Genomic DNA, 14,907 nt, shown 5'->3' on the forward strand with positions numbered 1-14,907 from the left:
GACAACTAAGTGGGGGATTTGATACAGGTCTATAGAATCTTGAATGGAGTGGAGAAAGTGAATAAGGAAGTGTTATTTATAGTTCACATAACACAAGAACCAGGAGTCACCCAATTAAATTAATAGGCAATATATTTAAAACAAGCAATAGGAAGTAAGTCTTCAGTCAACACATAGTCAACCTGTGGAACTTCTTGTCGGGGATGGTGTGAAGGCCAAAAATATAACTGGGTTTAGAAAAAGAATTGGGTTCATGGAGGATGGGTCCATTGATGCCTAGTAGCCAAGATGTTCAGGGATGCAACCCCATGCTCTGAGGGTCCCTAAACCTGTGACTGCCTGAATCTGGGACTGGACTGCAGAGGATGAATCACTCGCTAATTGCCCTGTTTTGTTCATTCCCTCTGGAGCATCTGGCACTGGCCACTGTTAGCAGGCAGGATTCTGAGCTAGCTGGACCATTGCCTTGATCCAGATAAATTAAAATTCAGTAACTCTAAAATCCGTACCCAGAGTATAGCAAATGATGCTGAATTGCGTTACTGTTACAGTAAGCAGTTCAAGTTCATACTGGTTAAATAGTCATGTGATCTTCCTTCTGTCCTAAGCGTCATCTATATTATGTTTGAGTAATGTCCTCAAGTGATATTCTCAGGGACACTGAATAAAAACAGGTTCTAGATAAGGACAGATATCATTATTAACATATTTTCATTCTGGGCATTAAATTTGAATAGTTAATACAAACAAGCTGAATTTATATGCATAGAGATTAATACAAAGGCAGATATATTGGCTAAAGAAAAATGAGTTGTAAAGTATACCTCAATTTACAAATAACTTACTTACATATCTGCTATAATTGAGAGAGAATAGTATTTCTAATTAGATTAGTCAGAATCAAGTTTCTCAATATTTTTCCTAGAGATTGAGAGTCTTTAGTAAATTTTGTTAGCAGTCTCGCATCTAATTGTTGCCCAGAAGAGATTCTATTCTAGAATGCCTTCGTTTTTCAGGGAAGAGGATAGAGGCATCTATAATACAGGGACCCCCTGGTGCCAACTGGCAAAGGGCCCAACGGTACATAAAGTTTTATAGGGATCCCCAGGTCAGATATATGCATAATATGTCACTGAAGGGTGACGTGAGATCTCAACCGAGAGCCAGTAGCCCACTAGTCGTCATAATCATTGCAAAATGTAGCTATTCTAAAAATTATGTTCTTAAGGTTTTGAAGTTTAGGCAGGTTACCGGGCGGTGATACACCTCAAAAACAGGAGGTAACAAGCACCTATCTCCCTGTCTGGACATTTGTGTATTGTTTATTGTATGCCTAGCTGCATACTGAGCCAGGTGCAAACTAAGAAATTTTGAAATCTACAAGAAAGGAAATCTGCAGAATGAAATAAACAACACGGTGGTGTCCTGTTTATGAATAAAAGCTAAGGATTGTCATGATATATCTTGGCGTGCAAAGGAACACACTGAGTCCTTCACCTCGGAGGCAAGCTGACAGTGTGCTTGTGTCAGTGGTTTTCAAACTGCATGTCCAGCCAAGGGGAGCTGGGGGGGGGGGGGGGGAAGGAGTGTCTGGTTGCCGGAACCAGCCAAGGGGAGCTGGGGGGAAGGGGTGTGAGGGGAACTGTCTGTGCCTGCCGGCGAGAGCCACACCGAGCTGCTTGCACACCTCTGCCTAGGAGCTGGACCTGCTGCTGGCCACTTCTGGGGTGCAGCGCGGTCCGCAGTGCTGGGATAGGCAGGAAGCCTGCCTTAGCACCTGTGCTGCGCTGCTGACTGGGAGCTGCCTGAGGTAAGCCTGCGCCCCAATCCCCTGCCCCAGCCCCCCCCCCAAACCCAGAGCCCCTTCCTGCACCCCAAACCCCTCATCCCTGGCCCCAGCCCAGAGCCTGCACTCCCAGCCCAGAGCCCTGCCCCCTCGTACCTCAACCTCCTGCCCCAGCCCAGAGCCCCCTCCCACACCCCAACCACTCATCCCCAGCCCCACCCCACAGCTCTCACCCCCGCACCCCAACCCTTTGCCCCATCCCTGAGCCCCTCTCACACCCCAAACCCTTCATCCCCAGCTCTGTTGGGTCATGGGCATTAACAATTTTCTTCACCTGGGTCGCCAGAAAAAAAGTTTGAAAACCACTGCTCTAAAACACATGAGAGTATCTTGTTAATTAGGTTTCAGCTCTAGAATGCCTGCTTTGATTTTATTTTATATGTATCCATTTGTCCCCAATACTTCTGTTTGCTACTACTTGAATCTCTGTGCTTTTGTTAAATAAACTTATGTTTGATTTCACAATAAACATATCTGTGTTCTGTGTTACCTGGAGCAGTGATCTGAGGTGGAACTGGTAAGCTGAGTGTACTGTTTCATTGGAAGCAGTGAATCTATGAATACTGCGAGCATCGAGTGGACCAGGGGCTGGACACTCCAGAGGAAGGCTTAGAGGACTTGGAGGTTGGAGTGTGCCAGTCATTATACTGTAGAGTCACTGCGGGGTCTGGGAGGCCCAAAGGAGAGTGCTTGTTTTGCCTGGGGTGGATGCAGTTGGGGAGCTGACCCCTGGAGGCCCAGACAAAGCTTCCTCATGCTAAGGGCAAGTGGTAGCAAGGTGCCTCACAGCCTGGGGAAGAATCACAGCATCAGTGTCCCCCTTCTATCCCACCATTGAAATCCTTTTTTGAGAGTAATAATAATTTTTGCTTTCCTGCCCTCCGTGTACCACCAGTCTGGTTAAGAACAAAATACCAAGTGACTCTTTTAAGAGCACTTCCTCTGCCTGTCTAGCTGCTGATATGATTGTTTATCTCTGTTTCAGTGACTTAAAATTAATGGCTTTTGTGTGCATTTATTCATGGTACTTGAATAGCGATCTTCTTGCAATGCATCAAGCCTGTTCAATGAACTGTTCCTGCTTTCAGTAAGTCAGGAATCAGCTGCTCAAGAAATGAGGTCAAATCACCTCCTTCATCTCCCCCTGGGAGTCAAACCATTTTTTTTCTCTTTGATTTGGAGTTTGATTCTGGAGTTCAAGCTTATTAGTCAGAGAGCTTTGTTACCTTTTGTAGACATGCATGGAGCCTGGGAAAAAAATAAAATCAATTTTCTGCTTGTGTGTCTGAGTAGAGGCATCAGCATTAGAAGTTTTAGTTTTAGTGGAGTCTACAAGAGTTTCCAGTGTTGTTACCTAGGCTGATAGTATACTATTTCCCATCTCCAGCAGCTTGTGCAATATTAGGACTTAGAAAATGTCCATTGATTTTAAAGTATCTAATTTTTCCATCAACAGAAGCAAGAATTGTTGCTGCTTCAGAGCAAGGTGGCAGGTTCATTTGACCCACAAAAGGCTCTTTTGCTTTCTAAACGTTCTGAAAGCTTCTTTTTTAATCTTAGCTTGCCTGAAGTTTGATCTGTATGTAGTTCAATCATTTAACTTTTTGATGAGGTTTGCTTAAGAACTGCTAAATTCCCTGGATGTTGAAAGAACAGTAGGTAGCTGTTCTTCATATGCTAGCATTCTCTTTAACACCCTTTAAAGGTAATCTCTAAAAACTTGTCGAAAATAAAATATTAAAATATTTGTTGCTTGTGAATTCTTTGCTGTATGAACTGTAAGAAAGTAGCATTTATTGGGAGAAAATGCTATAGTCTGAAAAGCAGTACTGAAAAAAGCTCCATGTCTAGACAGTGTTTATTGCAACAAAATCTTGTTGTCTTGTAAGTATAAAGTCCCCTGCACTTGCTCCTGAAATTAGGAGACCTACAAAATCTGCCACAAAGAGACTGCGGGGAAACTCTGGAGTGCGGCTAGTGTGATTCAATTTGCTAGCTTTTACCTCTGGAGACTAACTTCATTCAAGACATAGAGATAATAGATTGATGAGTGCTAGGAGTACTTGATGAGTACTATAAAAGTGCCTTTAAATAAATCAAAAACACTAGTATTTAAATTGTGTCTAAAAAAATTTCTTGTAAATTAGGCTAATCCTTTCAATTTGGGATAGTTCGCATTCTTGATGCAAAAGAGGCTCAGTACCACAACAGGATGATGGGTTGTTGTACATCAGGATTGAGGTATTTTAGTAGAGGTAAAAGTAAATACATGAATTTCACTTTCATTAGTGCTGAAGAGTTTTTGTTGTTAGCATTGTTATGGCAATAAAAAGTTAATAATAGTACTTGATATGAAGTCTCTGGAAAGGGACTAATTTAAAATAGTTTTCTTTTCTTTTCTTTTCTTTTGATTCTGTATAGGTTTTTTAAAAAAACCTAATCAGAATTGTTACCCTACCATTCATTGTCTAGAGATGTTGCTATCCTCTTTTAAAACAAACAAACAAACAAACAAACCCTCCAGCAGCCCCTTCTAACATGGTAACCACTTCTCTGTGTGGTATTAAATTCCTTATAATAGAAATGAGAAAGTCGGCATGGCTTACTTAAGCTGAGTGTTAAATATTTTTGGAACATTAAATAGCAATTGAGGCTAAGAAATACAAGTCATGAGATATTATTAGAGGTGTTTATAACCACTAATATCAAGTAAAATTAGCTAATATAGAAGCTGGCATATGAAGGATTATTCAACAAAAGTGAGAACTTTCATGAAATTGTTTAAAATAAGCGATCAAACTGAGTATACAATGGACTAGATGTCCATGGTATTATCATTCAAACTTGATAATAATTTTGCTTTGTACATTAAATATATTATGCATTCATGTGCTTAAAAACCGTATTTCATAAAGATACCCAAGGCCATAATCTTATTTCAGATTGTTGGTGCTTGTGTTCAGGCACAGTACATGAGTTACATGATCTGCAGGGATATGTGTGGTTTTCTGAGATAAGAATTTACACTGTTAACAATTTATTGCACAATAATTGCTAGCTAATTGTTTTTATTAAATACGATATTTGTGTTGAAAGACACATTCATTTTTGAGATTGAGGCTGCATTAACTCCTGACATGGGTGGTTGAGAAAGCATAACAGAAATGTTGGGTTCTTCAAATATCTTCCATGACATACATAAATATGAAACTTTTATTATTCATTATTGTTGGAATATTGTTGACATGCCGATAATAAAGCATTTTAGATAGTGGATATACTTGAGATAATGGTATAATTTCTGTTGTGCTCTTTGTTATGAAGTGTGCCGTTTTGGGATAGCTTGTCATTATACCTCCTGTTCAAGTAGTTTTTGTCATTCAGAGACTTCCACCTCACCAAACTAACATAAGAGGTTGTCTTGCTGTGTTTGGATGTAATGTTACATTTCCATTACAAAAAAGGAAGGGTGGATAAGAGAAGCAATTACTTCTTCTAAAAACAGTCTGCACCCAGGACCAGAATAACCAAATATTGTTTAACACTTCAGAATATTCCAACAGACCACTTTGAACAGAAAGTCACCCATTATGCCAGTGTGGCTTTTTCACAGTATGGAAGGAATTGTCTCTTGCGTAGGGAAAATATTTGAGGCAGTATGCCCCACAACTTTTCCAGGGCTTGCAATGCTTCTAGTGCGCCGGGTCAAAACACATTGCGGACGCAGGACATAAAATTTGAGGTTTTTTACCCACGAAAGCTTATGCCCAAATAAATCTCTTAGTTTTTAAGGTGTCACCGAACTCCTTGTTGTTTTTATAAAATTTCTAAAAAGCAAACCTTATGGGAAACCACCTTTGATTGGCTGGCTCTTTCCTCATTTACCCGCATTTTGGGGAAAAGCAGCTAATAATGTATGCAGCAAGAACGAGGCAGAGCTCTCCTCCCTCTCCACTCAGCAATGTGACATTTTTCTCCCAAGAGGCAAGGGGAAAAAAAGGAGTAGAAAGAGCACAGCAGTTCAAGGAGGCTCCTCTACCTCCTTCCCTTTCTCTTCTATGAGCAACAGGTCAGTCTGCTTTCTGCTCCTCCTCCTTCCCTTCTCCCTGGCCTGAGACGAGGAAGAGGGGACCCCACTGCAGCCTTCCCCAAGCCTGGGATAGGGCCTGAAGAATCGTAGGAGGGGCAGAGGTGAAGTTGGGGGCGGGCAGAATTGATGGGGGTTAGGTGGGGTGGAACAGTGGTTGGGACAGAATTCATGGAGGGCTGGAGGGAGCAGGATTGATTTGGGGATGGAATTAATTGCTGGCAGGGAGATGGGCAAATGTGGGGGTTGATCTTAGAAACCCCCACTTTTTTCAGACCACATTAAACATTGTGCCTGAGGCCTCTCTTAGACGGTTGTCTGCCATGCAGTGAGGGTCCTTTTGCGCCAGAGAATTTCTGCAAAATCAAGCATACTCCTGCTTCTTGTAAATGCTTATAGAAGGAAAAACAAGATATTCTGCCTTAGAAGTAATTTAGTGAGAATTTCTAGCTCGACTTTCAAAAACAAGGAAAAGAATCAATTATGTGTGTTTAGGGATGTTACTGAAAATTGTACTTATTGTAACCAAAGTTGAAAATTCCTTCTTTTAGATCAGAAGATCTCACAAGGTTAGAATTTGTATCACTGAATATAATTCTTGCTAACAATACTTGTATAATTTGAATTGATCAGTTTACAATTGTACTTTCCATTACAATCCAGTCTTGATATATAAATTTAAAAGTTAAACATATGTTTACACTGACTGTGTGTGTATTATAAAATTATCTATTGGGCTGGAAATATAACAGTTTTTAGAATGAGAGAACAGAGAATAACTTCACCCATAATGAAATACAGTTATGTCTGCCAACTATTCTTAACAAGGATACAAATCAATAAACATTTCTTGTGTCACTGCACAAGAGCCACTCAAGTGATTTGTTAGTATTGTCACAACTAAAGGTGGAGCTATAAAAAAGTAATCTCAAACATTTTTTTCAACTTTAATACTTTTTCCTTCATAATTTATAATAAGGTGCCAGGGTGGAATCCTATATATCCCCGAAAGAAATATTGCCAAAGTGGTAGGGTAGAGCACTTAATGTATGCTTCCCACTGAGCAATATGAAGAAATTTGCACAGTGCTCAGCAGTGTGAAGAACTCTCTAGTCTGGTGCCAAATTGAGCATTGATGATTAGGGGAAAATAATTATCACCTGCACATAGGTGATGATGTGCTATGTAGTGAGACCAAATGATGTGCACAGTAGCCAGTTTTAGGATTTTAATTTAATCTTTTGTATGCAGTGTTGTTGTAGCTGTGTTGGTCCCAGGATATTAGTGAAACAGTTTGGGCGAAGTAAAATCTGTTATTGGACCAGCTTCTGTTGGTGAGAGAGACAAACTTTTGAGCTTACACAACACAGAGCTCTTCTTCACGTCTGGGAAATGTATTTAGAGTGTCACAGCTAAATACAAGGTGAAACCGATTGTTTAGCATAAGTAATTAACACACATTTCACCTTGAATAGTTCCTTGAAATATGTGTTAACTATTTATGCTAAACAATCTGTTACACGAGGGGTCGGCAACCTATGGCACGCGTGCCAAACATGGCACGCGAGCCGATTCTGAGTGGCACGCTGCTGCCCACTGAGAGGAGGAGGAGGAGAGGCGGAGGGGCCGGAATGCACCACGCTGTGGGAAGAAACGGGGGAGGGGGAAGCTTGGCTGCCGCAGGATCAAGCTTCTGCCTCCTGGCCCCGCAGGGGAGAGTGGTGGTGGGGGGGGTCCCGGCCCCCCGCCCCACTCAGCCTTCCCGCCCACTGCTCTCCCCTGCGGGGGCAGGAGGCAGAAGCTTGGTCCTGCGGCAGCCAAGCTTCCCTCCTCCCCCGCTTCTTCGCACAACGTGGTGCATTCCGGCCCCTCCTCCTCCTCCCCCCAGAGGAGCAGAGCCGAGCGGAGCGTGCTCGCTGCTCCGTAGAGCAGGCAGAGAGAGGTAGAGACGGGCCTGGGGGAAGGGGGTGGAACAGGTCAGATCCCTCCCAGCCCCCTGCTATGAGCGGCTCATGGCAGGGGGCTGGGAGCACCCCCACGAGCCGAGCACCCCAGCCTTCTGCCCTGACCCCCCCCACCCCAACACACACCAAGCCTTCTGCCCGGCACCTCCCCACCCCAACACACACCCATCCCTCTGCCCTGCAGCCCCCCCCAGCCCTCTGCCCTGACCTCGAGTTGCCCCCCATACCCAGCCTTCTGCCCTGCATCTCCACACACACCCCAGCCCTCTGCCCTGAACCCCCCCCCCATACCCAGCCTTCTGCCCTGCACCTCCACACACCCCGGCCCTCTGCCCTGACCTCGAGTCCCCCCAACACCCAGCCCTCTGCCCTGAACCCCCCCACACCCCAGCCCTCTGCCCTGACCTCGAGTCCCCCCCCACACCCAGGCCTCTGCCCTGAACCCCCCCCCCCAGCCTTGTGCCCTGCACCTCCACACACACCCCAGCCCTCTGCCCTGACCTCGAGTCCCCCCCAACACCCAGCCCTCTGCCCTGAACCCCCCCACACCCAGCCTTCTGCCCTGACCTCGAGTCCCCCCCAACACCCAGCCCTTGACCCTGAACCCCCCACCCAGCAGGCTGAGCAGGCTGGCGGCGTAAGATCAGCATTTTAATTTAATTTTAAATGAAACTTCTTAAACATTTTGAAAACCTTGTTTACTTTACATACAACAATAGTTTAGTTACATAATATACACTTAGAGAGAGACCCCGTCTAAAAAAACGTTAAAATGTATTACCGGCACGCGAAACCTTAAATTAAAGTGAATAAATGAAGACTTGGCACACCACTTCTGAAAGGTTGCCTACCCCTGTGTTACACCTTGTATTTAACGGTGACCCTCTGAATACATTTCCCAGACCTGAAGAGCTCTGTGTTGTGGTCTCTCTCACAAATAGAAGCTGGTCCACTAAAAGATATTACCTCACACACCGTGACTCCCTAGTTACTCTTTTTGGCAGCCTGGACTAGTGGCTACAGGAGAGTGCTTAAGCACTGCATTTGGAAGAAAAACTGAGGACTGACACAATCACAAGGGCCAGCTATGACAGAAATGTGCCTGGAAATTCTAATAAAGCAATATCCCTCATAGGAAGGTGCTCAGTGCCTCATGTTGTGTAGTGGGCATAGTGTTCTTGCTGGCTTACCAAATCTATACACCGTTTGCTCTTGTCATCTTTAGTGAAAACAAAGGAACAAAGCTCACAATAGAAAAGCCAATTCTTGCAATATTTGGTGACTTTTTGAAAGTTTCCCATGATGTCATGATTGCTGGCATCAAACGCTCAGTTTTTCCCTTATACAAAGTGACTGCCTTCACATTGCAGGGGATAGCAGAGTCCCTTTCTCAGCAGCCTCCAGGGAGGCCTGCCTTTATTTTTTTTTTTTTTTTATTTTATTTTTTTTTTTTTGAGGGGATGAGGGGCAGGAGTTTAAGATTGAATTTTATGCTTGAAATAATCAGACACACACAGGTTCAGGCAGTTGTCCCCTAAAAGCTCAAAATCTAGAAGGCAAATGAAAAAGCTATAATTTATTGGCTTAAAAATCATGATATATTTTAAAATAATCTCATGGGTTTTTTGGTTCTGACTCATGACTTTTGAATGCTTGGACCTGGTCATATTGCACCATGGTCAGAAGTCCATTGATGACTCAGGGTATGTCTACACTACGAGAGTAATTCAGTTTTACTTAAATCGAATTAGTGGAACTGATATTACAAAGTTGAACGTGTGTATCCACACTACGAACAGTAATTCGACTTTGTGAGTCCACACTAATGGGGCAAGCATCGACATTGGAAGCGGTGCACTGTGGGCAGCTATCCCACAGTTCCCGCAGTCCCCGCTGCCCATTGGAATTCTGGGTAGAGCCCCCAATGCCTGCTGGGGAAAAAAATGTGTCGAGGGTGGTTTTGGGTAACTGTCATCGTTGGGTAACTGTCAACCGTCACTCCCGCCCTCCCTCCCTGAAAGCGCCGGCGGGCAATCAGTTCGCGCACTTTTCTGGTGAGTGACAGCGCGGACGCCACAGCACTGCGAGCATGGAGCCCCCCGCTGCGATCATCGCTGCAGTTATAGCCGTTGTCAACACCTCGCACCTTATCGTCCACCTTTTTCAGAGGCAGATGCCGAGAAATCGGGCGAGGAGGCTACGGCAGCGCGGTGAGGGCATTAAGTCTGAGAGGGGCACAGACCTCTCACAAAGCACGGGACCCCGTGCCGTGGACATCATGGTGGCAATGGGTCATGTTGATGCTGTGGAACGGCGATTCTGGGCCCGGGAAACAAGCACGGACTGGTGGGACCGCATAGTGCTGCAGGTCTGGGATGAATCACAGTGGCTGCGAAACTTTCGCATGCGTAAGGGAACTTTCCTGGAACTTTGTGAGTTGCTGTCCCCTGGCCTGAAGCGCAAGGACACCCGGATGCGAGCAGCCCTGACTGTCCAGAAGCGAGAGGCCATAGCCCTCTGGAAGCTTGCAACGCCAGACAGCTACCGGTCAGTCACGAACCACTTTGGCGTGGGCAAATCTACCGTGGGGGTTGCTGTGATGCAAGTAGCCAACGCAATCGTTGAGCTACTGCTCTCAAAGGTTGACCCTGGGAAACGTGCAGGTCATCATAGATGGCTTCGCCGCGATGGGATTCCCAAACTGCGGTGGGGCTATAGATGGAACTCTCATCCCTATCCTGGGACCGGAGCACCAGGCCAGCCAGTACATTAACCGAAAGGGCTACTTTTCAATGGTGCTGCAAGTACTGGTGGACCATAGGGGACGTTTTACCAACATCAACGTCGGATGGCCGGGCAAGGTTCATGACGCTCGTGTTTTCAGGAACTCTGGTCTGTTCAGACAGCTGCAGGAAGGTATTTACTTCCTGGACCACAAAATAACTGTTGGGGATGTGGAGATGCCTATAGTGATCCTCGGGGACCCAGCCTACCCGCTAATGCCCTGGCTCATGAAGCCCTATACAGGCGCCCTGGACAGTGAAAAAGAACTCTTCAACTACCGGCTGAGCAAGTGCAGAATGGTGGTGGAGCATGCTTTTGGACGTCTCAAGGGGAGATGGAGAAGCTTAGTGACTCGCTCTGATCTCAGCGAAACCAATATCCCCATTGTTATTGCAGTTTGCTGTGTGCTCCACAATCTCTGTGAGAGCAAGGGGGAGACATTTATGGCGGGGTGGGAGGTTGAGGCAAATCGCCTGGCAGCTGATTACGCCCAGCCAGACAGCCGGGCGATTAGAAGAGCCCAGCGGGACGCGCTGTGCATCCGGGAAGCTTTGAAAGCTAGGTTCCACAGTGAGCAGGGTAACCTGTGACTATTAAGTTTGTTTAAACAGAAGCTGAACCTGCCCCCGTTTCTTTACCCAGTTAATGTTGACTATCCTCTCCAGTTACCAACCGCCTTCCCCCCCTTCCAACACACCTTTAAAAATAAAATAAATGAAACTTTGTTCATTAACACCATTTTCTTTATTAAGGATTTCGTGGTAAAGTGTTGAAACTGGGATGCAGACTGTGGTGGGGAGCGGGTGTACTGTTGGAATGGACGCTTCTAAACTCGAGGAATGACAGGCTCCTGCTCCTAGAGCAGTCCGCAGTGGTGGACTGGTTGTTTCAACGGAGCCTGCCACCCCTCCTTTTCGGGACTCTTTGTGTGGGGGCTATGTGACTTTGTGGCGGTGGAGGACGGTTACAGATCCCCTGCTGCGTGGCTCTGTGATCCAGGCTAAGGACCGCTGCATAAGATCTGTAACCGCCCTCCCCCGCCACAAACTCACATAGCCCCCCCCCCCCCCCCACAGAACATGAAAACCACCTCCCAGACTGACCAGGGTTCCTAGTGACTGCAATGTGTGTGTGACCTGCTGCTGAACCTGCCCCCGTGTCTGTACCCTGGTAAAGGTGACTGTCCTCTCCAATTACCAACCCTCTTTCCCCCCTTCAAACACACTGTCCTCTAAAACAACATGACGGAAACAGTAATTAACAGAAACGTATTTTTTATTAACAACTACACAGTTAGGGGATGACACTGGGACGGGGGCTTGGGTGAGGTGCTTTTGGAGTGAAGGAAAGGACTTATAAAATCTTTGGGAATGAGAGCCTTCTGGTACTTGAGCAGTCTGCAGGGGTGGAGTGACTGTTTTCATGGCCCCTGCCGCCCCTCCTTCTTGGGACTTTGGGTGAGAGGGGGATGGGACTTTGTGGCGGGGGAGGGCGGTTAGAGATAGACTGCAGCGGGGCTCTGTCCTCCTGCCTCCGGTCCTGCAGAACATCTACAAGGCGCTGGAGCGTGTCCGTTTGCTCCCTCATTAGTCCAAGCAGCGTTTGAGTTGCCTGCTGGTCTTCCTGCCGCCACCTGTCCTCCCGTTCGCTGTGTGATCGCTGGTATTGCGACATGTTCTCCCTCCACTGGGTCTGCTGTGCCGCCTCGGCTCGGGAGCAGCCCATAAGTTCTGAGAACATCTCGTCCTGTGTCCTTCTCTTTCGCCGCCTAATCTGCACCAGCTTCTGGGAGGGGGATGCCGGGGTATGTCGGGAGACAGTCGCAGCTGTGGGATGGAAAAAGGGAGTGAATTCCTCACAAAGATACATTTTTATGAACAATGAACATAGTCTTTCTCTGTGAACAAGACCATGCACAGCACCTATCACATGCGCACTCAGGACAAGGTCAAATTTTCGGCCTTCCCATTCAGTGCCTGGGGTCTTGGAGTACAGATCACACAAGCGGGGCAGGACAGCGGAATTCGGGTAGCAGGCGGACATGGTAAGCCGTAGACTTTTGGCTGCTGAAAGCTTAATTTATAGCAGTGCCCTCCTTTCACGTTCAAAGCTATGCCCCTAGCGTTGGCCAGTTCCTGCTGCCGGCAATCCGGCCAGCATGAACTCTGCCCCTGTCCCACCCCCCTTGCGGCTGTCCCCGGGAAAGATCCCTGTATGCTGCCCCTGTCCCGCCTCCACCGCGTGGCTGTAAACCGCCGGTTACAGTTATGTAAAGGAACAGGCAATCAGTCCCAATACTAACATTCCCCTAATTTAAAGCAGGTCACCATGAGTGATATCACTCTGATGAGGATTTCAAACACAGAGAAAGACCGCATGCTGCGTGAATGCGAGCAAAAACCAGGGCCGTATGCCGCCATGCTGTGCGAGGCACTGATCCCGGAGTACTTGCTGATAGCCTGGTGCGGAAAAGTTTCCTACCATGGAGGACGCAATAAGGCCGCTCTCCCCAGGAACCTGATGCAAAGGCTTTCAAATTACCTCCAGGAGAGCTTCGTGGAGATGTCCCAGGAGGATTTCTGCTCTATCCCTGGACATATTGACATAATTTTCCAGTAGCTGCACTGGCAAGGACTAAAAAGTAGAGCGCCTAGGGCAAAGTAATCATGAAAAACCCATTGTTAATATTCCATTCCTGTTCTGATCAAAATAAATGTTTACATGTTTAAAATACTTACTGACTGATCCTTCCCCTGATTCAGGGTCACGGTTAACGCCTTGGGAGGGTTGGTAGGGGATCTCCGTGAGGGTGATGAAGAGATCCTGGCTGTCGGGGAAATCAGCGTTGTAAGCGCTGTCAACTGCCTCGTCCTCCTCATCTCCTTCCTCATTTTCCCCGTCCGCGAACATCTCCGAGGAAGCGGCCGTCGACAATACCCCATCATCAGAGTCCACGGTCAGTAGGTGGGGTAGTGGTGGCGGCCGCACCTAGAATGGAATGCAGTGCCTCGTAGAAATGGCATGTCTGGGGCTGGGATCCGGAGCGTCCGTTTGCCGCTTTGGTCTTCTGGTAGCCTTGTCTCAAGTCCTTGATTTTCACGCGGCACTGCATTGCATCCCGGCTGTATCCTCTCTCCGTCATGGCTTTTGAGATCTTCTCGTAGATCTTCGCATTCCGTTTTTTCGATTGCAGCTCCGAAAGCACGGACTCATCGCCCCACACAGCGATCAGATCCAAGACTTCCCGATCAGTCCATGCTGGGGCCCTCTTTCTATTCTGCGATTGCATGGTCACCTCTGCTGGAGAGCTCTGCATCGTTGCCAGTGCTGCTGAGCTCGCCACGATGTCCAAACAGGAAATGAGATTCAAACTGGCCAGACAGGAAAAGGAATTCAGATTTTCCCGGGGCATTTCCTGTGTGGCTGGTCAGAACATCCGAGCTCGGACTGCTGTCCAGAGCGTCAACAGAGTGGTGCACTGTGGGATAGCTCCCGGAGCTATTAGCGTCGAATTCCATCCACACCTACCCTAATTTGACATGGCCATGTTGAATTTAGCGCTACTCCCCTCGGGGAGGAGTACAGAAATCGATTTAAAGAGATCACTATGTCGAACTAAATAGCTTCGTTGTGTGGACGGGTGCAGGGTTAATTCGATTTAACGCTGCTAAATTCGACATAACCTCCTAGTGTAGACCAGGCCTCAGTGTTCCTGTTGCTCCTGCAGAACTGAGCCTCTAGAAGATTGAAAGTAATTTCCGCCCGCCACCAATTATCTGCTTTTCTAATTGGGAAACATTAGTGTTTCTAATGGAGCTTGATATTGATGTTGCTTTTCTTAGTTTACTTTATGCATTGGCATTATTGATATTGGCAAAGATCTAGACATAGTGTATTTTAACTGTTTGTATCACTTACGCACTTTTGCTAGCAGTAAAAATGATAAAACTGCTTGATAATTCAAATGACTACTCATAAAAGTTAAACACGATCTACAATTTTTATTTAATTCTATTTACTAGTGGAGGTCCAAAAGGATGGGTTTTTTTGGGCCATATTGCCACTTGCTATTGCTATCAGTTTTGTCTTTTTCTGTTTTATTCTAGTAATAAACAAAACCTTTTAAATATTCTTTCATTCTTGCTATTGTTTAGCCATTTTAACATATTTATATTCAAAATAATATTCAGCTTACACAAATGAGTTTAAATTGAGCAAGAAATTGA

General features: G+C 46.1%; 1 protein-coding gene across 1 annotated transcript in view; it reads left to right on the forward strand.

The window, feature by feature from the left end:
* Positions 1-14,907, forward strand: part of QSER1 (glutamine and serine rich 1) — an 87,906-nt gene that overhangs the window by 15,579 nt on the left and 57,420 nt on the right. The gene's annotated exons all lie outside the window — the stretch shown is intronic.

The sequence above is a fragment of the Emys orbicularis genome, chromosome 4 (assembly GCF_028017835.1).
Source record: "Emys orbicularis isolate rEmyOrb1 chromosome 4, rEmyOrb1.hap1, whole genome shotgun sequence".
NCBI classification, from domain to species: Eukaryota; Metazoa; Chordata; order Testudines; family Emydidae; genus Emys; species Emys orbicularis.